We start from the raw sequence: 22,832 nt of genomic DNA, 5'->3' as shown, positions 1-22,832 counted from the left end.
TTCAACCCGAATTTGGGAATTATATTTTCTTGGGAAAATTCTTATTACTACCTTGTACTTTGGGCCTAATGTCACTTTGGCCCCCAAACTTTAAAATACGACAATTTAGCACTCAAATTTTCAAAATGTGTCAATCTAGTATCTACTATTAACTAGTTGCTCAATGACATTTGAAAAAACACAAATGCCCTTTGAATTTCATCTAATTTTGTTTATCAACCATCCAAACATTGACAAAAAGTTAACAATCCTAAATTCTTGCCTCTCTTATTCAAGAAAGTTGGGGTCTAGAATGCCCACTAAAACCTCTTGAATGAGAGAGACAAGGATTTAGGACTATTAATTTTTTATCAACATTTGGATGGTGGATGAAGAAAATTAGATGACACTCAAAAGGCATTATTGTCTTTTTTAAATGTCATTTAAGGGCTGGTTGATGGTATGTATTGGATTGACATGTTTTTAAAAATTTGAATATTAAATTGTCATATTTTAAAATTCAGAGACCAAAATCGCATTAAGCCCAAAATCCCTATTTTCTTTGGCTTAGAAACGATTTCTTTGAAGCTAAAAAGTCTAAAATGGCGGCGTCATCATAAACTCGGGAATTATATTTTCTTTGTCGTAGACACGATTTCTTTGAAGCTGTAAAACAGTTTCCCTCGACTTGGCAGTTAAAACTGCCATTTTTCTTTTTCCATTAAACGGAGTCGTTCGCACAAGTCGAACCCTCAACCATGCGATGCTAACGTGTTAGGTTGTGATTACAGGAGATCCCGTGTCTCGTTTGTCATTAGTAAAATCAGATTTAGAGATTAGAGAGTGGCGTGTATGTAAGGGGTCTAGATGCATGCAGTAGGTACGCTAGGTAAGCACAATGAAAGGCTTATTAACTAGCTAGTTACGTTATGTGTCACACAACTATTACGGGCCTACTGCATCCGAACCCATGCCTATGGGTCCCAGATGTGATAGGCACGTTAGATAAATACAACGAAAGGCTTATTAGTTACGACATGTGTCACACAACTATTACGTGCTGACCAACGTCGCGCCATTCAAACCACGAAAAGTCGACAAGGCCCGTACATAGCCGGCTTGTTTTGGCTTCATGCGATTCCATTATTTCAATTTCAACGAGTCTCGCTTGGTTCCGTAACATTTCGAACGGATACATTTTTCATTCTTTTTTGTTTTGTTTTTGGGTCTCATCTTCTAACGATCATTTCTCTCAAATCGTAGACGAAAGAAGAACACGAAGGATCTCAATCTCATCAACCAACTCCTTGATTTTTCTGGTAGATTTGTCTTTCTGATCGTATCCGATTCTCCTGTATTTTGAAATCTATAATCGTTCCAGCTCAAGACTTTATTTCTGGATTTGTTTTCTTTGGCAGCTCTAGTTTTTCATTAGATATAGATATATGGTATATGCTTTTGTGTTTAAAGGTTCGGGTTTGATTTATATTCTACTATTTATTGTGAGTAGTTTTGTTTTTAATTCACCATATTCAATTTCCATACTAATTGCTGTAGTCCTGGGGCAATTTTTTTTTTCTTTTTTGATTCGATAGGTTAGGTTTGTATGATTTTCTTCCCAATTACTTATGCTTGATTTTGAAAGTCAGGCTTTATTATTTTTATCATTGGAAATTCATCGCTGCTGAGTTCTGGCTTAATTTTGCTAAACGTCGACAGTAATCGTGACACCAAGCCTTTGAATATAGTAGTGGACCCTATCTATCAGAAGAAAGAAAAAAAACAAGGTAGTGGAAACTGCCAATATAGTGCTTTGTTTTCAAGACTTACCATACAGCATCTTCTACGTTCTAGCTAATGTATGTAGTTGAATTCCGCTTTGAAAAGTGGGTGGTGGGGTGATTTAAATTTTGTTAGAAAATCAAAATTAGGGTATTGCTCCAGACCGGAATGAGATGTACAGGGTACATGAAAGGCTGTCAAGGAGGATGATGCATTTTGGACCTACAGGAATGAAATTCCGTAAGGCAAGAACTCTTGGCAGTAGCTTGTGGAGTACAAAATGCAAATAAAATGGGGATGAAGAGACTTGTAATTGAAGAAGACTGGGAAGTGATGATAAGTTGGTTGGAGGGTGATGCATTTTGGACCTACAGGAATGGGATCAAACATTTGGGATGGCTCTCAAGGAGTATGCAAGTAACAATACGGTGGCAACCAAGATCAACTAATTCCTTGGATGATAATCTAGCTAAATAACTAGCTAAATAAAGAGTGCACAGGAGACATTTATATTGAGCTAAATTGTAAAATTTAAAATGTAAAAGGGTGGGCTAATAGGGGCTGTACCCTATTGTATAGTTTGTATAGAAAGATTCTCTTCTTCACCTATATTTTCTCTTAATAAATTTTCTGTTATTCATAAAAAAGGCTTTACATATTAAAGAGAGAACCAAGTTAGACTTTGATAAAGTTGAGAACTATGAATATAAGATTTAATTCGATAGAAAACAAACAAAAATAAGAAAAAAACAGTAAGGGAAGAACCATAATTATCATGTGTTATTAAGAGTGATGCGGAACCCTGTTTGTGACAAGGAGACCCCATTTCTCCTTTACTTTTCACACTAATTGCTGAAGTTCTAAGTACATTGGTCATCAAGGCTGATTTGGACAACTTGATTATGGCTTGGACTTTGGAGGGTAGGTGGAATAAGGTAGTTGTTATTCACTTACAATTTGCAGATGATGTAATTGTTTTCTGTGATGGGAGTGATGAAGGTGTTATCAGGAACCTTTTTAGTCAATACCTTTTAGAGGGTCTCTAATTTAAAGGTGAATTGGGGGAAAATTGTTTTATGGGAGTTAACATGGGAGAGGATGAAATTCAATTATTAGTAGGAATCCTGGGTTGTGAAGTTAAAGATTGGCCACTAGAGTACCATTGGACTTCCATTGGAGGGAGAATGGCCCTAATTAGAGAGATTTGCTAAAACGTTGGCTCTTTGGAAAAGGAATTACATTTCAATTGGTGGGAGAATGACCCTAATTAAATCTACACTAGCCAACTTGCTCATTTACTACCCGTCCACATTTTGCATTTCAGTTTAAGTGGCTAAGCAGTTAAAGAAAATGGCTAAGCAGTTAAAGAAAAGACATGAGGGACTTCATATGGGAACTGAGGGACAAAAGGAAGGACTATTTGGTCAAGTGGGAACATGTGTGTGGATCCAAGTAAAAAGGTGGGCTAGCTATTGGAAACTTGATTAAGAGAAACACAACTCTGCTAGATAAGTTATTGTGGAGATTTACTGATAAAAAAAAAAGTCATTGTGGAAATTTCCCCTAGAAAGTGATAGGCTATGGCACAGGGTCATTGAAGCATTCATAGTGTCACGGAAAATGGTTGGGATGCAAAGGTGGCTCCATGTTTTTTTTTTTTTGATAGGTAAAAATCAAAGATTTTATTAAAATAAGGTGGCTCCATGTTCTTCTTCAACTTCTCCTTGGAAAGCAATACAAGAGGTACTCCCAACATTTCTTAACTTCATTCATTTTGATGTGTGTTGTTGGAACAGAGTTTTGTTTTAGGAGGATATATGGATTGGTGACATGCCCCTCAAATTGTAATTCCCTATGCTTCACTCCCTTTGTAACTACAAATTTAAACCTATTTCAAAAGTTGGACTTTGGAGTAGCCTCCCCTTTTGGAATAAACTAAGACTTTGGTTTTAGGAGGGGATTGAGGGATAATGAACATGAATCCCTCCCCTTTTGGCTAAGTTGGATTTGGTTTTCATGAAACAAAACTTGAATGATAGTAGAATCTGGTTTCCCTCCCTTGATGTCTTCTTTTTTTTTCTGTCCCTTTTTTCAACTTTTTCTTTAACCTACTCATTCACTCTGCCTGGGGTGAACGAGTAGAATCTGGTTTCTCCCTTCTTCTCCTCCTTTCTCTTCTTCTTCCTTTGTTTTTAAGCTTCACCTTAAATAACTGATCAGAAACCCTAGCTGAAAGACAATGAAGTTGAACTTTAATGGTAGCTCTATGGGCAATCCGGAGAGGACAAGCATAAGGAGTGTGTTCAGGAACCATTTAGGCATGGTGGTGGTTATGTATTGAGGGTCAATTAGTAGTGGTGACTCAGTTAAAGCTGAAATAATGGCATTTTTGCAAGGACCGAGGTTAGCACAACTTGATTTCTGAGATTTGGAAGTGGAAGGAGATCCAAAATTTGTCATGTCTCGGACAAAACAATTTAATACAATGATACTTTACCTTTGCTCAAAAAAAAAAAAGAAAAAAAAATTAATACAGCACCTTGGAGTTACAGGCACACCTTCAGGGAGTTAGGTTACCTTCAAGGGAACTCAATACCACCTTTATCTGGACTAAAAGAACTGTAAATGGGATGTCAGATATATTATCAAAACAGGAGGTTAATAGATATCACTTGTTTTTGGCCAGATGTAAATCAGTCCTGTAAAACTGACATAAACTTGGTAAAATTTAGAGAGAAAGAAGGAAGAACAATAGAGAACAGCAGTACAAAGGAAGAAGGTGGAGAAAAGAAGAGGAAGAAGAAGAAGAGTTCGAATATCTCTTCCCTCCCTTCTCTAGTCTTTTTGTTAAACTTCAAATCTGAGGTTAATTACAAGTATGCCCTTAAGTGAGTGGCCAGCTAGGCAATAACATAAAGAAAACTAACAAAAAGAAATAACACGCCCATAAAGATAGGCCCATTTGCTAATAACATATTACAAGAAAAGATACTAGGGCCCATTCAGCCTAGTCTCTCTACACTCCCCCTCAAGCTGAGCATAGATGTCAATCATAGTTTTCAAGGCGCCTAGGCATTGGAATTTTAAAATGCTTGTTTTATTGAGTTTTTACCTTATATATGCTTTTCAGACATGTAATTCAGCCATAAAAAAACATTTGATTCAATTCAGCCATACAATCACTGAATCAGCCATAAAAAAATTTGAATGAGAAGAAGAATCAGCCATAAACATTTGATTCAAGTTTCAGATTCAAGACATTTAATTCAGCCATAAAAAAATCAGCCACATAATCATATATACTAATGATATAAAAAAAAATTGAATGAGAAGAAGAAGAAGAATTAAAGAAGAGATTAAAAACTGAGATGACTCAAGACTTCAAATGTGAAACTGTGAATGATTGAAGGGAGGAGAAGAGTAGGGCGGAGCCGACTCATTGAGAGTGACTGACGGAGCCCTTGAAGTACCTGCTCGAACTAAGGTGCGACTGCGACTGCGATGGAGCTGGGCTGCTCGAGCTTGCATAGTTCACCTGTTTGGTTCTCCTCCCTCTCTAGTTGAACCAAAACCCTTGTAGACCCTTGTCTTAGTTTAGTTGTATACACTATTCTATAGTTGCCTTAATACTAAATTGATACAGTGTAACAAGGCTTTTTTTAAAAGAATACAACAACCAATGAACATTAAACTAATAAATTTTAAAAAATATATTTTAGATACATTAGGTGCCCACCTTGTATGTAAGCGCCCTCCTAAGTCTCTAGGCGGGCGCCTAGTGCACAAAACATCTGGTGTTTGGGCGAGGCAACCTTCAAAAATCGCCTAGTCGCCTTGAGAACTATGATGTTAATCATGCCCAACTTGCTTATATAGTGTGTCAGCTTCCCTCTTGGAACTCCCTTGGTTAAAATATCAGCCAATTGCTCTTCTAAGGCGATGAATGGCAAGCAAACTTCTCCTGAGGAAACTCTTTCCCATATAAAATGTCTATCAACCTCAATGTGTTTAGTTCTGTCATGTTGAATAGGATTTTGTGCAATAGTGATAGCTGCTTGGTTATCACAGTAGAGCATCATTGGCTTCTCATAGTCAACCCCCAATTCTTCTAAAAGTGATTGTAGCCGTGGTAATTCTGACACACTATGTGCCATTGCCCTAGAGGATCTGACAACTACTGACTGTTTCTTACTCCTCCATGAAACAATGTTCCGCCACCAAAGCACAATAACCCGAAGTGGATATCCTATCATCAATACATCCTACCCAGTCAGCATTAGTGTATGCTTCCAGCTTCATGTGTCAATGTTTGGTGAATAGAATGCCTTTCCCTGGATTACATCCTGCCCAATCAGCATCAGTGTATGCTTCCAGCTTCATGTGTCCATGTTTGGCAAATAGAATGCCTTTCCCTAGAGTACCTTTCAAGTAACACAGAACTCTTTCTACAGCAGCTAAACGAGTATCTCTAGGAGAATGCATAAATTGGCTAATAACACCCACTGCATGGGAAATGTCCGACCAAGTCATGTAAAGATATAACAACTTCCCAAGCAGTCTCTGAAACACTCTCCTATCAGATAAACGCTCACCATCTATAGCAGAAAGCTCTGATTGGGATTAATAGGAGTGGAGGCTGGTTTAGTACCAAGTTTACCAGTCTCAATGAAGAGGTCAAAGACATATTTGCGCTGAGAAATGAAGATACCATCCTTAGATCTAGCAACGTCAATGCCCAAAAAATATCAGAGATCTCCTAAATCCTTGATTTCAAATTCAGAGTTAAGAAACTTTTTGAGATTATTGACCTCCTGGGTGTCATTACCCATGACCACAATATCATCAACATAGACTATCAGAAAGGTCACCAAAGAGCCACTTCTCTTCAAGAACAAGGCATGGCTAGATTGAGTTTGTGTGTAACCAAATGAGACAAGAGCAGCCCTAAATCTCTCAAACCAAGCCTAAGGAGACTGTTTGAGACCATAGATGGATTTCTGCAGTTTACACACCTTCCCTTGCATTTCCTTTCCATACACTCCAGGAGGCAAAGACATATAGACCGCTTCATGTAGATCACCATTCAAGAAAGCATTTTTAACATCAAACTGGTGGAGAGGCCATTCAAAAGTAGCAGTTAGGGACAACAAAACCCAGACTGAGGTCATCTTAGCTACAGGAGCAAAGGTCTCAAGATAGTCAATACCATACATCTGAGTGAAGCCTTTAGCAACCAACTTGGCCTTAAACCTCTCAATAGAGCCATCAGAATGATATTCAATGGCAAATACCCATTTACAACCCACTGGTTCCTTCCCTTTTGGTAAGTCAACAATATCCTAGGTATGGTTCTTATGCAAAGCATCCAATTCAGCCATCATAGCATCCCTCCATTTAGGTTTAGATAGGGCTTCTAGTGTAGACCTGGGTATCACATGGGAAGAAACAAAAGCAAGAAAATAGTAGTAGGTAGGAGATAGAAGGCTATAGGACAGGTGCTTAGAGATACAATGGGTTGTACACTTCCGCTTGCCCTTGCGAAGAGCAATAGGAAGATCAAGGTCTGGAAAAGAAGTAGATGGGTCAGACGAAGGCTGACCTATTACCTCAATGATGATGGGAGGAGCAAGAGGCTCATCTGTAGGAGTGGAAACAACTTTTCCATGTTTGAATTTGTGTCTTTGGTACCACCTTTGGAGGACATGATGAGGAGGAATTACAAGAGGATGAGGTGGAGGGGGAGGAGGAACAGGAATATTGGTGGTAGGCCTAGTGGGAGAAGTGGACACCTCATTAAATGACTCAAAAGGAACAGGAAGAGGAACTGTTGGAGACATAGAAAAGTGTTCCTCAAATTTCTCCCCATAAGGAGGAATGCTAAAGAAAGGAGTAGATTCAACAAATGTAACATCCCGAGATACAAAACAGGTGCCACTATCTGGATCAAAACAACAATATCCCTTCTGTGTGGAGGCATTTCCCAGGAAAAAACATTTACGAGCCTTAGATTCAAATTTGTGCCTTTGATGGTTGTGAACATATACATAGCAAGTGCACCCAAAAACATGGAGAGGAAGAGAGAATAGATCCTCATTCAAAAAGAGAAGGCTAAAGGGGGTTTTAAAGCCAACAACCTGGGAAGGCATACAGTTAATCAAAAAGGTAGCAGTAAGGACTGCTTCTCCCTAAAATTTTATAGGAACATGGGATGCAAAAGAGAGGGATCTGGTAACTTCAACCACATGTCGATTCTTCCTTTCCGCCACTCCATTCTGTTGTGGAGTGTAGGAACAAGAACTCTGATGAAAAACCCCAAAATTTTCTAAGATAGACTGAGAGGGTTTTCTCAAAATACTCCTTAGCATTATCAAAATGGAATATTTTGATGTGGATGTTAAACTAGGTAAGGATGAGTTCATGAAATTTTTGCACAATAGTTTGTACTTCATCCCGGGATTTCATGAGATACATCCAAGTGTAACGAGAGTAATCATCAATAAAAAGGATAAAGTACCTATAACCCCCCATAGTAGGCAAATGATATGGCCCCCGCACATCATAATGAACGATATGAAAAGGAGAAATAGATCTTTTATTGCTTACTGAATAAGATTGTCTACAATGCTTTGCTAGTTCACATGACTCACAATGAAGACTAAATTAAGACACTCCCTTAAACATATTTGGGAACAAATGGCTCAAAGCAGTAAAAGACAAATGACCAAATCGAAAATGACATAACATGACTTTGTCAACAGATTCTAACAAAACTGACTCCAAGGCAACTCCATGAGGTGGTCCAAGAACTCTATCAAGTGTGTCCAACAAGTATATTCCATTCACCTCATGGCCACTCATAATCATCCTCTAAGCTTGTAGGTCTTGAAAAGCATAATGAGTGGGAAAGAAGGTTATGCTACAGTTCATGGATTTAGTTAAACTGCTAATAGATAAACGATTTGTATTAAGTTTAGGGACATGAAGGACAAAGGATAAATAAAGGGTGTCAGAAGTCTTGATATCCCCCTTGCTAGAAATAGGAGCAAGTGACCCATCAACAAGGGAGATTTTCTCTCTACCAGAGAAGAGGTGGTATGAACAGAAAAGATTAGACAAGATGGTCATATGGTCTGATGCACCAGAATGAATGATCCAATGGATTTTATGATTACCTAAAACTAAAGCATGGTTTGCAAAAGCACGAATACCTAAGTGAGCAAATGCTGATGATGATGATGATGTGTTGCCTGAAGAGTGAGATGTAGAGACAATAGCTTCCAAGTGATTTAACAACCTTCCATACTTTTCAAAATCTGCCTTCATTTCTACCAATTGTTCCACGGTTGACTTCTCTTCACCCTCCTTACATCCTCCTTCAGGTACTGTGGCAACATTAGCTGACTTAGGCTTTCCTGTCTAACTAGTCTTCTTAAGATTGTTGTTATTCTTAAACCGGTCAGGTAGAAGATCAGGATGAAGCTTCCAACAAGTGCTCTTAGTATGCCTTGGTTTCTTGCAATATTCACATACCTGCTCCTTCTTCTCAGTTGGACCCTTTGGCTTTATTCCAGCATGTGCAAAGTATTCCATAGGTGGACTCTGTAACTGAACCTGCCGCTTACTCTCCTCATTTCTTACCATAACACAAGCCTGGGCAAGAGTAACCTCGTCTTTGGCTAGAATATTCCGCCTAATGATATCAAACTCAGGGTTGAGTCCTGTAAGAAACTCAAAGACCCTGTTTCGTTCCACCAAATTCCTATAAGTTTCTGCATCCTTCGTACTCTCCCATACAATTGTCTCCATAACATCAATCTCCTGCCATAGGGATTTCAGCATAGAATAGTAGATTGCCACACTCTTCTCCCCTTGTCTTAGGTTCTTCACATCACTTTTCAGCATGTAGACTCTAGCTATTTCAACTTCTGTGAATAGGTTTCAATAACATTGTCCTAGATCTCCTTGGCCGAGGACATTTAGAGATAGTGCTGATTGATATGAGGCTGCATAGAGTTGACCAACCATCCTATGACTGTATAGTTCTCTTGCATCAATTCTCTAATTTAGGGTCTCTCTTTGGGTTTCACCTTTTTGCCTGTGAGATACCCCAATTTTCCTCTACTATAGACATAAATCCTTATAGATTGTGCCCAAGCAAGGTAATTAGCTCCATCTAACTTAATTGTGGTCACACCAGTCAAAATAGAATCCACCGAGCTAAGCCCGGAAATAGGCACCTGCTTGAACTCACTTCCGTATTGCTCCATTAATCAAACGAAAATAAAAAACCAGAAATCTGATCTTTATAAACTTACTGAAGTCAAACCAGTACCTAGAAGCTTGAAAACTAGGATTTCATTATGCCTGGTTGTCGGGGAGAAAGAGAGAAGATGCAGCCGCTCCTACCAGAGCTTCCCAATCTCTTCCAAACCTGAACCGCCCTCTTTTAGAAGTCAAAAGACACCTCCCAAGCACAGAGCGCCACACCCAATGCTTCACTTTTATCTGCAACTTCGAAAATCTCTAATCGGCTAGGGTTTTGGTCCAGAACAGTACAGCATCACTTCGTGGAAATTTCCGGCCAGAATACAACTCTCCAAACCCTTTACCAACTAGGCAAAAGGTCCTCTGAACTATAGAGAACCTATCTCTCCATACACTCTCTTAATCGAAGGGTGTATGGGAAAAGGAGAAAAAAGAAAAAGAAAGAAAAAGAAACCTGCTCTAATACCAAGATGTAAATCAGTCCTGTAAAACTGATATAAACTTGGTAAAATTTAGAGAGAAAGAAGGAAGAAGAATAGAGAACAGCAATACAAAGGAAGAAGAAGAAGAGTTCGAATATCTCTTCCCTCCTCTAATCCTTTTGTTAAACTTCAAATCTGAGGTTAATTACAAGTATGCCCTTAAGTGGGTGGCCAGCTAGGCAGTAACATAAAGAAAACTAACAAAAAGAAATAACAGGCCCATAAAGATAGGCCCATTATCTAATAACATATTACAAGAAAAGATACTAGGGCCCATTCGGCCCAGTATCTCTACAGGGCCAAGTGTTAACCTTTATACATGGGAGTTGGTTGGAGTGCTCCTACTTTTGTACCAAACTTTAACTTCAAATCTTACTTTAATGAATTCTTTTATTGATGAGGAAAAGAGTGTGGAAAAATAAAGAGGAAGAGAAGAAGAAATGAAGAGGGGAGAAGAAGAAATACTTCTGTACTAATAATGTGTTGAAAAAACATGTTAAGCATACAACTTAAATAGAAAAAGATAGGAGAGACAAACTCCTAGGATCTCTCTCAATTTCTCCTAGAATCTCTCTCAATTAGGAATTGATTAAATCTTTCCCTTAATCCTAGGATATGACTTTCCTAATTTTATTCAAATCTAATCTTTCTTAAATTTTTTCAAATCTGTAATCAATCAAATCAAATCTGCAATCAATCAAATCTTTCTAAATTTGCAACAAATCATATCTTTCTTAATTTTCCGCACATCATATCTTGTCGACACTCCCCCTCAAGTTGGTGCAAAGATATCTATCATGCCCAACTTGCTAACTTGAAGTTCAAATGGCTGTCTCAACAAGCCCTTAGTCAAAACATCTGCAACTTGCTGTGTGGATGGTACAAACAAATTGCAAATTATTCCTTCTACAAGTTTCTCCTTTATAAAGTGTCTGTCAATCTCAACATGCTTAGTCCTGTCATGTAGAACCGGATTATGAGCAATGCTGATAGCTACCTTGTTATCACAATACAGTTTCATAGGAAAAATCACTGGTATCTTAAGATCTTCTAGCACCCTTTTTAGCCAAAGAACCTCACACACTCCTTGAGCCATTGATCTGAATTCAGCCTCAGCATTACTTCTAGCAACTACACTTTGCTTCTTTCTTCTCCAAGTAACTAAATTACCCCAAAGAAATGTGCAGTACCCCGAAGTTGACCTTCTATCAGTGATCGAGCCTGCCCAATCCGCATCTGTATACACTTCAACCCCTCTCTTCTCATTTTTCTTGAAGAAGAGTCCTTTTCCTGGTGTGCCTTTTAGATACTTAAGAATTCGATACACAACTTCAAGATGTTCTTCGTACAGGGAGTGCATAAATTGACTCACCATGTTCACAGTGAAGGCAATGTCAGGACGTGTATGTGACAAGTAAATCAATCTTCCTACCATCATTTGGTATCTACCCGCATCTACTGGAACCCCATCTTTAACTTTTCCGAGTTTAGCCTTAAGTTCTATTGGAGTATCTGAAGGTTTGCATCCACTCATTCTAGTTTCTTTCAAGAGGTCTAGAATATATTTTTGTTGTGAAACCACAATGCCCTTCTTTGATCTAGCCACTTTCATTCCAAAAAGTACCTTAGCTGGCCTAAGTCTTTAATCTCGAATTCCTTGGCTAAGCTCTGCTTTAGTCTGCTCATCTCTTCAATATCATCTCCAGTCAAGATTATGTCATCAACATAGACAATCAAAACTGATACCTTTTCTTTGGTGGATCTTTTTGTGAAAAGAGTATGATCAGATTGTCCTTGACTATATCCTTGACTTTTAACGAACCTTGTGAATCTTTTAAACCAGGCTCTAGGAGACTGTTTAAGTCAATATAGAGACTTTTTTAGCTTGCATACCTTAGTTCCAAACTTCTCAATGAAACCAGGTGGAGGCTTCATATATACTTCTTCTTCCAAGTCTCCATTCAAGAAGGCATTTTTCACATCCAGCTGATTTAGTGGCCAATCAATATTAGCTGCAACAGATAAGAGTACTCGAACGGTATTTAGTTTCGCCACTGGAGAAAAGGTCTCAGAGTAGTCCACTCCATATGTCTAAGAAAGCCTTTAGCTACTAAGCGAGCCTTGTATCACTCCAAGGATCCATCTGAGTTGTACTTCAGAGTGAACACCCATTTACAACCAACAACTGTCTTTCCATCCGATAGATCCATTTTCTCCCAAGTAGCATTCTTTTCCAAAGCTCTCATCTCCTAAAAAACAGCTTCTTTCCACTCAGGAACATTTAGAGCCTCCTGGATACTGTTAGGAATGGATACACTAGACACTTGTGAAATAAAGGCACAATATGAAGGTGAAATATTTTTGTAAGATACAAAATTTGACAGAGGATGTTTTGTACAAGACCTAACACCTTTCCTAAGAGCAATGGGAAGATCAAGCTAATTGGAAGAATTAGAATTACCTGGAGGAATATTTTTAGGTATTTTTGGAGAATTATCATGAATTTCATGATCCACCCTCAGATCAGATTCTTGTTGATGTTGCGGAATAGTGCCTATCCTTTTAAGTGTTAGATGTTCCCTTGAATATACGAGGCCTTTATATTGTTTTGCACACATCTTTGCTATTTCAACTTTTTCATTTTGAGATGGCATCACCGAAGGTTGTTCATTTTCAATATTTAATTCATTTGTTTCTGTAGAGAAGATGGGCCGAATGGCCCATAGGTTGTTTATTCTTTCTTGTTATTTATGTTTCTTTTCTGTAATGGGCCTTATTCTGGGCCCATCCTGTCTATATTAAGTTCTTTGTAAATTCTTGTCCAACTAAGGGCCTCCTTGTAATTATTCAAATATATCTTAATAAAAGAATGTTAGGGTGCTGAGAGAGGGTAGGTTCGAAACTCTCATTGTCAGACCCTCATTGTTGAACTCTCAAGCTCTCCTCTCTTCAGTTTTCTTCATGGTATCAGAGAATATCTGAACTTGAATATCATAGGGCTGGAAGCTTAGTCACGTACTGCCTGATTCTTGGAGGTCAGTGGATGAGCCCAAGACTAGAATCTCTTGAGGAAGTGGTTCGGTGGCCAGGAAGAATCAGAGAAAAAAGAGGGGAAGGGGAACAACTCGGTTTTGTTTTTGAAGCTCGACTGTGTTTGGACTGTTGGAGCTCGAACTGTAAGTTGTGCTCAGTTTTCTGTTCTGAAGCTCGACTGTGTTTGGACTGTTGAAGCTGGACTGTGTTTGGACTGGTTGTTCTGTTTTTGAACCTCGACTGTGTTTGGACTGTTGAAGCTCGAACTGTTAGTTGTGCTCAGTTTTCTGGTTGTTCTGTATTATCTTCCACTATGTTTGGACTGTTGAAGTGTCTGAAAACCCTAGCTGTTCTGTACTACTTTCGACTGCATTAAATCTGGTTTAACCCAGAAATTTCTGTGCTATTTTTCTCTTCTTCTTGAACTGTTAAAACCTTTCAAAACATCCTTGTAACAAGGCTGTGTATTGTTACTCATATTTTGGCTGTTTTAAGGGGCTGTACAAACTGTTTTTGGGGTCTTTTCTCTTCCTTGACAGTGGGGTTGTCTCTATTGCCCACACTGTGTTTGTGAAAAGGCCTGTTCAGCAATACCGATTGGTATTTACTCTTCTTGGCTGAGTGCACAGCTTCGAAAAGGTACTTAGGCTGAGTGCACAGTGCCTAGGAGTTTCCGATTACTTCTTGAAGGCTGAACTCAGTATATTGTCTTCTTGTGGTCGGCTGAACTCTGTTTAGAGTGTTAACATGATGTACTCCTCAGAGTTTGAAAACAAAAGTGGTGCTGAATATGGACTGGTTTAGGGGACTCCAAGTGATTCCTTATTGACTGTGACCACAGTTAAACTAGATGGAACTAATTATCTGACATGGTCACAATCAGTAAAGATTCATGTTTGTAATAGAGGAAAGTGGGGATTCATTTCCGGGAGTAAGAAGGCTCCCCCAGAAGATGATCCATCCTACGAGAAGTGGATGCAAGAAAATTACACTGTCATTGGGTGGCTTGTGAACTCAATGCAGCCACAAATCAGCCAACACTACCTATGGATGAATTTAGCAAAAGAAATTTGGGACAGTGTTGCGGAAACCTATTCACAAAAACTCAATGTGGCCCGGACATATAAATTGAGAAGTGATGTAAAGAATTTAAGACAAGGGGAGAAACCTCTTGCTGTATATTTCTCAACCTTGAAGTCCCTATGGCAAGAGATTGGCCTAATAGAAGCTGTAACTTGGGACACCACCAATGATGCAGAGATCTACAGAAAATTGGTTGAAAGGAATATGGTATTTGAGTTCTTAACTGGACTAAACCCAGAATATGATATCACAAAACAAAATATTCTTTCCAAGGAGTGTGTCTCTTTGTCACAAGCTTATGCATTGGTGAGTAGTGAAGAGAGCATAAGGGCTGTTCAGGTTCAAAGGGCTGATATTAATGATCACTTTGCCAATATGGGGATTAAACCCAAAGGGAATGTTAGAACTTCTGGTGGCATAAGAAAGAAAGAAGTTATATGTGAGTATTGCAAGAAGCCGAAGCATACCAAAGACAAGTGCTGGAAACTACATCCTAATCTTGTTCCCAGTCGGTTTCAGAAAAAGCATGATAGTAAAAGATCAGGAAGTGCAAATGTAGTTGCCGAGCCAGATAGTGAAGAAATGTCTGCTTCTGCACAGTTGGCAGCCATGAGAGCAGAATATGAAAAGTTTGGGAAGATGATCAGTCAGCCAAGTGATGTGACCTCTTCTTCCAACCCTTCAGGCAATTCTTCTGCTGCTTCAGCATTTGCTCATTCAGGTATAAGGGCTTCTGCTATGCTACCACTTCAGGTAATCTCAAGATCCCTTGGATTATTGACTCAGGTGCTTCTGACCATATGACCAATCTTTCTACCTTATTTGTTTCATATGACTTGCTTCCTAGACGTGATAAAATCACTTTAGCTCATGGTTCGCTTGCCCCTATCTCTGGTAAGGGAGCCATCAAGGATACGGATTCCTTGTTCCTACCTTCTGCCCTTCATGTACCTAAACTAAATACAAATTTATTGTCTCTAAGCAGTTTAACCAAGTCACTAAACTGTTGTGTGACCTTCTTTCCTTCCTACTGTGTTTTTCAGGATCTGGAGTCTCAGAAGGTGATTGGGAGTGGCCATGGCGAACGGAATATACCTGCTTGATACCCCGGAACAATGCACTGATCATCTTGGGAATGTTGCTCTTGGATCTGTTTCTTCAGAGTCTGTTAGTCGGATTATGTTGTGACATCATCGTTTTGGTCATCTGTCTTTTTCTGCCTTGAGTCATCTTTTCCCTGAACTGTTTAAGGGAATTAGTTTGTCTAGTCTTCATTGTGAGTCTTGTGAATTGTCAAAGCATTGTAGAAACAATTATCCTTTGAATAATAAAAGATCTTCTTTTCCTTTTAATATTGTGCACTCTGATGTGTGGGGGCCTTGCCACTTACCTTCCATGGGTGGCTATAAATATTTTATCCTGGTTATTGATGATTTTTCTCGGTTTACTTGGATATTCCTGATGAAATCCCGTGATGAAGTTCCAAGACTTGTAAGACAATTCCATGAATTTGTTTTAACCCAATTTGATACCAGGATTAAAATCTTCAGATCTGACAATGCAAAAGAATACTTTGAGCAAAACCTATCCTGCTATCTCTCTGACATGGGGGTTATTCATCAAAGCTCATGTGCTAGGACCCCAAAACAGAATGGGATTGCTGAGAGGAAAAATAGGCATATTGTTGAAGTTGCAAGAAGTATCTTATTTGCCTCACATGTTCCTACCGGGTTTTGGGGTGATGATGTTCTTACCTATCTTATAAACCGTATGCCATCCAGGGTTTTGGGGTTTAAGTCTCCCTTCAATCTTCTTCATCCAGACAAGGACATTTTTCCTGTTCCTATTCGTGTCTTTGGTTGCACCTGTTATGTACATGTTCAAAGTGTCCAAAGGCATAAATTTGAGCCCAAAGCTCAAAAGTGTATCTTCCTTGGTTATTCTCCCACACATAAGGGTTATTGTTGTTTTGATCCAAAATCTGGCAATCGGTATGTCTCAATGGATGTCACCTTTGATGAGCTTTCCCCCTTTTATGGTTCCTCTCCAGAAGGACATTGTCCACAAGGGGAGGATTTGTCACAGGTGTTTGCTCTTCCTCTTCCTGTCCCTGTTGAGTCTCTTGATGTGTCTGCTTCTCCTTCAAATGCATCAAGGGTGGATCAGTCATTCCTTTCTCCTTGTCCCAGTACTCTACCTCCTCGTCCTATCCTCAATCCCAAGGTGTATCAAAGGCAAAGATCCAGAAATGTGCAGGTTGTTTCTCCTACAACACATGAGCCTCATACACTTCCAGTCACAGAAGAGACAACAGGTACTGTTTCAGCATCTTTGGATTCATCCTTCCCTGACCTTGATATTCCCATTGCTGTTAGGAAAGGAAAACGGAAGTGCACTGCACACTGCATTTCCAAGCACCTTTCTTACAGTTTGCTTTCACCTCCATACTTTGCCTATCTCTCTTCTGTTGCTTCTCATCCTATTCCCAGGTTTGTGTCAGAAGCTCTTAAGATTCCAGAGTGGAGGGATGCTATGAGATCTGAAATCGATGCCCTATACAAGAATGACACATGGGAAATGGTGGATTTGCCTGAAGGGAAGGATCCAGTCGTTGCAAGTGGGTCTTTACTATCAAATACCAAGCTGATGGCACTATTGAAAGGTACAAGGCCAGGCTGGTTGCAAAAGGCTATACATAGACATATGGGATTGATTATTTAGAGACCTTTGTACCTGTTGCCAAGATGACATCTGTGAGGGTTCTTCTATCTTTAGTTGCTCACTTTGACTGGCCCCTTTATCAGTTGGATGTGAAGAATGCATTTCTAAATGATGATTTACATTAGGAGGTTTATATGTCTCTTCCTCCAGGAATGTATGGAACTAATACGAAAGGGAAGGTATGCAGGCTGAAGAAATCTGTTTATGGACTAAAACAGTCCCCTAGAGCATGGTTTGAGAGATTTAGAACAGCACTTGTTAACTTTGGTTATGTGCAGACACAGTCCGATCATACTCTTTTTGTGAAGAGGAGCGAACCTCTGGCAGTATACCTCATTGTGTATGTAGATGATTTGTAGTGACTGGTAATGATGTTTTAGGAATTCATGATCTAAAATCTTTTCTCCATACAGAGTTTGAGATTAAAGATTTGGGGGACTTGAGATACTTTCTTGGTAAAGTGGCTCGATCCAAGGATGCGATTCTTATCTCCCAAAGGAAGTATGTTCTTGACTTGCTCTCCGAGACTGGAAAGATGGGTGCTAGACCAGTTGCTACTCCTATTGATATGAGTCATAAACTCTCAGCCTTAGAAGGGACATTGTTAGAAGACAAAGGAATCTTTCAGAGACTTCTTGGGAAACTTTTGTACCTATGCATGACTCGACCAGATATTGCATATGCAATCAGTTGCATTAGCCAATTCATGCATGCTCCCCGAGACACTCATATGGCAGCAGCAGAGAGAATCCTATGTTATTTGAAGGGCTCCCCAGGAAAAGGTATTCTGTTTTCCAAGCATGGTCATATGAAACTTGAAGCCTACATCGATGTTGGTTGGGCCAGAAACATTGATGACAGAAGATCTACTTCTGGGTATTGCAACTTGGTGGCTGGTAATGTTGTTTCTTGGAGAAGCAAGAAATAATCGGTTGTTGCTCGGTCTTCTGCTGAAGCAGAATACAGGGCCATGGCACATGGGGTTTCTAAATTATTATGGCTAAAATCATTGATGGAAGAACTTGGAGTTGAATATGACAAGCCAATGATGTTGTACTATGATAATCAGGCTGCCATCAACATTGCTCACAACCCAGTGCAACATGATAGAACCAAGCATATTGAAGTTGATTGACACTTCATTAGGGAAAGGATCTCTTCGGGTGAAGTGTGTCTTCCTTTCATCACATTTGAAGGACAGTTGGCAGATTTTCTCACCAAAACTTCAGCATGATACCAGCAAGCTTGGCATGATTGACATCTATGCTCAGCTTGAGGGGGAGGGGCCGAATGGCCCATAGGTTGTTTATTCTTTTTTGTTATTTATGTTTCTTTTCTGTAATGGGCCTTATTCTAGGCCCATTCTGTCTATATTAAGTTCTTTGTAAATTCTTTCCCAACTAAGGGCCTCCTTGTAATTATTCAAATATATCTTAATAAAAGAATGTTAAGGTGTTGAGAAAGGGTAGGTTCGAAACTCTCATTCCCAGACCCTCATTGCTGAACTCTCAAGCTCTCCTCTCTTCAGTTTTCTTCAGTTTCCGCTAATTTTGTATTTCCTGCCTCACTTTCTTTCAGTGACTGGTTGTGAGGAACATCATTATGGACAAATTCAAACATTAAATCTGAACCATCTAAAAGACCATCTTCACTAGTGTTGCTCTCCTCCTGAAGATGGGAGTGTCTGTAGTATGAGGTTCCTTCAAAGAATGTGACATCCATAGTCACAAACATCCTTTTCGAATCTGGATTAAAGAATTTGTAACCTCTCTGATTAGTGGGATAGCCTACAAAAATACATTTATGTGCTTTTGGTTCAAGTTTTGACCGTTTAGGATCATGGTTATGAACAAAGGCCACACTTCCAAAAATTTTTAAGGGAGTGTTTGTCACTAGTCGAGAATTTGGAAAACAGTCAATGAAAACCTGTATGGGTGTTTTAAAATCCAAAATTCGTGTAGGCAGTCTGTTAATCAAATAAGTGGTTGTTAAAACGACTTCTCCCCAAAGATACTTAGAAACCTTAGTTTGAAAACTTAGGGCTTTAACAACTTCAAGGAGATGTTTGTTTTTCCTTTCAGCCACCCCATTTTGTTGAGGTGTATTATTACACAAACTTTGGTGTACAATTCCTTTCTTAGCAAAAAAATTCCCTAACACATTGTTAAAAAATTCCTTTCCATTATCACTTCGAAAAATTTTAATTTGAGTCTGAAATTGTGTTTGAACCATGTTATAGAAAGTTTTAAACACAGTTTCAGCATCTGATTTCTCTTTTAAAAGGAAAACCCAAGTGACCCTAGTATGATCATTAATAAAAGTAATGAACCAACGCTTTCCAGAAAGAGTTGTTACTCTAGAAGGACCCCAAACATCACTGTGAATCATGGTAAATGGTTTTGATTTTTTATATGGTTGGGATGGAAAAACAACACGATGATGTTTTGCTAATTCACAAGATTCACACTTAAAACATGAATGATTTTTATTATAGCAAGTTTCTCGAGTATGCCATGGCTTTTTACAATGATCACACCAAGGCCTTTGCTTTCCTCCTCGTTTATCTCCGTCTACGTTTGCATTCTTAGTTTTTGTTTCATTAACATTCTTCAACATCACTTGCCGCTGTGCTTCTTCTCTACGCACTTCCTGAAAAAAAGAACTTCTCTTATAGTAGGCAAGGGCTTTTTCCCTAAGATACGTCCCCGAACCTCATCGAGTTCTTTATTCAGACCAGCCAAGAAGACAAAGACCTGGCCTCTTTCTATCTTCTTTTTGTACCGAGCACTGTCACTCGAACTTTCCCATTCTTCTTCTTCAAATAGATCCAGCTCCTGCCAAACAGCCATCATCTCATTATAATAAGCAATTACTTCACGCTTACCTTGCTGTATCTTCCACATTCGGGTATTCAGTTCGAACAGTTGTGAATAATTGTCCAGATCTGAATAGGTTTCCCTAACAACTTCCTACACATCACGAGCAGTTGGCAGGAACATGAATGGTTTTCCAATCACAGGATCCATAGAGTTGATCAACCAGGCGGTAACCATTGAATTTTCAGAATGCCACTGCTTGTACTTTGGATCATCAGTGGCTGGCGGTTTCACTTCGCCATTCAAATAGCCGAGTTTCCCCTTGTCGTCGATCACCAACCGCACGGACTGAGACCACTCAAGATAATTCTTTCCATTCAATTTGTGAATGGTAATTTGAAGAGAATTCTCAGAAAGAGAGATGGCCGCTGATTGAATACCTCCCTCTGAAGATGTCACACCACTGGTAGCATCCGAAGAGGCTGAACCAGAGCCAACCATGGCGGCCTTAAAATTCATGATCAGACCCTAAAGCTCTAATACCATGTGGAAAAATAAAGAGGAAGAGAAGAAGAATTAATTCTGTACTGATAATGTGTTAAAAAAACATGTTAAGCATACAACTTAAATAGAAAAAGATAGGAGAGAAACTCCTAGGATCTCTCTCAATTACTCCTAGAATCTCTCTTAATTAGGGACTGATTAAATCTTTCCCTTAATCCTAGGATATAGCTTTCCTAATTTTTCAAATCTAATCTTTCCTAAATTTATTCAAATCTAATCTTTCCTAAATTTATTCATATCTGTAATCAATCAAATCTTTCTAAATTTGCAGCAAATCATATCTTTCTTAATTTGCCGCAAATCATATCTTACCGACAAAGAGTGATACAGGACCCACCCAAACAGCAGCTAGTTAGGTTGTTAAAATGGACCTTAGTAAGCTGGAATAGACCACAAAGCCCTCAGCTTGTTAATTTGAGATCTAGCTCTGACATACCCAGCAAAATAGACTCACAAGAATTTAAAAGAATAGAGCTTATGGATTTGTTTAGTAAGTAGAAAAGGCTGGTGAGGATGGTTGGTGTACAACTAATAGATGACAAAGAAAATTTCAACAAAAAGATCACAAAGGAAAAGAAAAAGGGGGGAAAGAGTGGAATAACAAGAAGATAAATCAAAAGTACAGGAGATGATTCAACAATAAAGAGGAAAGTAAGATGAAAAAAAACTATTTAAAATAACGATGCAAAATTCAATAGGCTGTTACCCAACCAAAGATTGAAATACCTGTGGTAGGTCAAAGATGAGTCAAGATGGGGTTAACACCATTAGGTATCCCTAGGAGTCAACACCTTGTAGCTTGGAGTCAATACCAAATGATGTAATTGTAGGAACTATTCAATCATGTTCTTCATTTAGCAATATTAAAAGGAATGTTTAAATGGCATATAAGCAGATTCCAATGATGAGATGAGCAGCTAGCCTAAGCTAACTATCACACTTTAATTACAAATTCTCCTGCAAGGTACATAACTTCTTTAATTATAAATTGCCCCTTGTTTAGCTAAACCATCTGCTAAACAGTTGGCAGACCTGTACACCCGAAATGCCTTAGCTCCCAACTCTTGTGTTGGAGACTAGTTTCCTGCAGCATATGGGTCCTGTTCTGTGTTGGAGATAAAGAACGGAGGGTGTAATGACAAGGGCAGAAAGGGAGGTTTTGTAATAGGTTATCTATGGTCTGTACTCCTTGTATGTTTAATGATAGATTTCTAGATAGTCTATATAGATGCTATTCTGATTTCTGTGTTGACGAAGAGATAGAAGCTAAAATACAATTTAATGTGTGCGAATTTAGGAACCCAGCTGCTGGCTGGGGAGATCTAACTTTCTTTGTACTCTTGGTTTTGTGCTTTAGTGGAAAGGCCCTTTGTAATTTGTATGCTGTTTATTCATCAATAAAAATTACCTTTTTCAAAAAAAAAAAACAAAAAAATGTGTTGCTTGGATCTAATTATTGCTTGCAGTGCATCTACACAGTGTAAACAGGTACAAGTCAATTGTTCTTGTTAAGGCAGATAAAGTGGTCTGGGATGGCATGTTTTTGAGGGTGTTTGAAATGGGGTTTCTGTTCAGAACAGATTTAGTGATGTGGAGTTTCCTTTTAGTGATGATAGATAGAGAGGAAGAGAAGTAGTGGTTTTGGGTGTAAAGGGAAAGAGGACTTTACATTATAAATTTAGTGATGGACATCCTGCATGAGGAGAGCCGACTTAACATTATAAATTTAGCAGCCATTGTATCTTATAATGTTATCATGGCTTTGGACTTGGGTAGTGGGCCCCCTATTTTGATCATTAACACAGCTCTTCTGCTCTTAATGAAAAAGATGTGTCAACAGTGTTTTATAAGGCATGTCTAGGCACATTGACAAGGCTCATATTAGGGAGTGCACCTTACTGTGCTTATATCAACCTTGATTTTCTTTCCTGTTTTTTAGGTAACATGGAAATGGAGCTACACAAGATGGGGGTAACACCTTCCCTGATGTCCATTGCAGAAATATAAGATAATCACAAGGAACTACCATAAAAAGTATCACTTCCAGCATGGCCAGCATTTGCTAGCTACTCAGTAGCCTGAATTAACCTTTTGGATTTGATGTTTC

The 22,832-nt window shown here is 38.9% G+C and overlaps 1 protein-coding gene across 1 annotated transcript in view; it reads left to right on the top strand.

Annotated features, from left to right (window-relative positions):
- The first annotated feature begins 1,018 nt into the window (after positions 1-1,018).
- NIAP (Major facilitator superfamily protein) overlaps positions 1,019-22,832 on the top strand; it is a 30,219-nt gene continuing 8,405 nt past the window's right edge. Inside the window, exon 1 of the mRNA XM_088958568.1 lies at positions 1,019-1,298. The gene's annotated coding sequence lies outside the window, so the exon portion shown is untranslated. The remainder of the gene's footprint in view (positions 1,299-22,832) is intronic.

This window comes from Nelumbo lutea, chromosome 8 (genome assembly GCF_056320005.1).
Source record: "Nelumbo lutea isolate HS-2025 chromosome 8, American lotus-T2T, whole genome shotgun sequence".
NCBI lineage: Eukaryota > Viridiplantae > Streptophyta > Magnoliopsida > Proteales > Nelumbonaceae > Nelumbo > Nelumbo lutea.
Note: the sequence above shows the minus strand (reverse complement) of the source record. Positions and strands in the feature narration are given on the sequence as shown.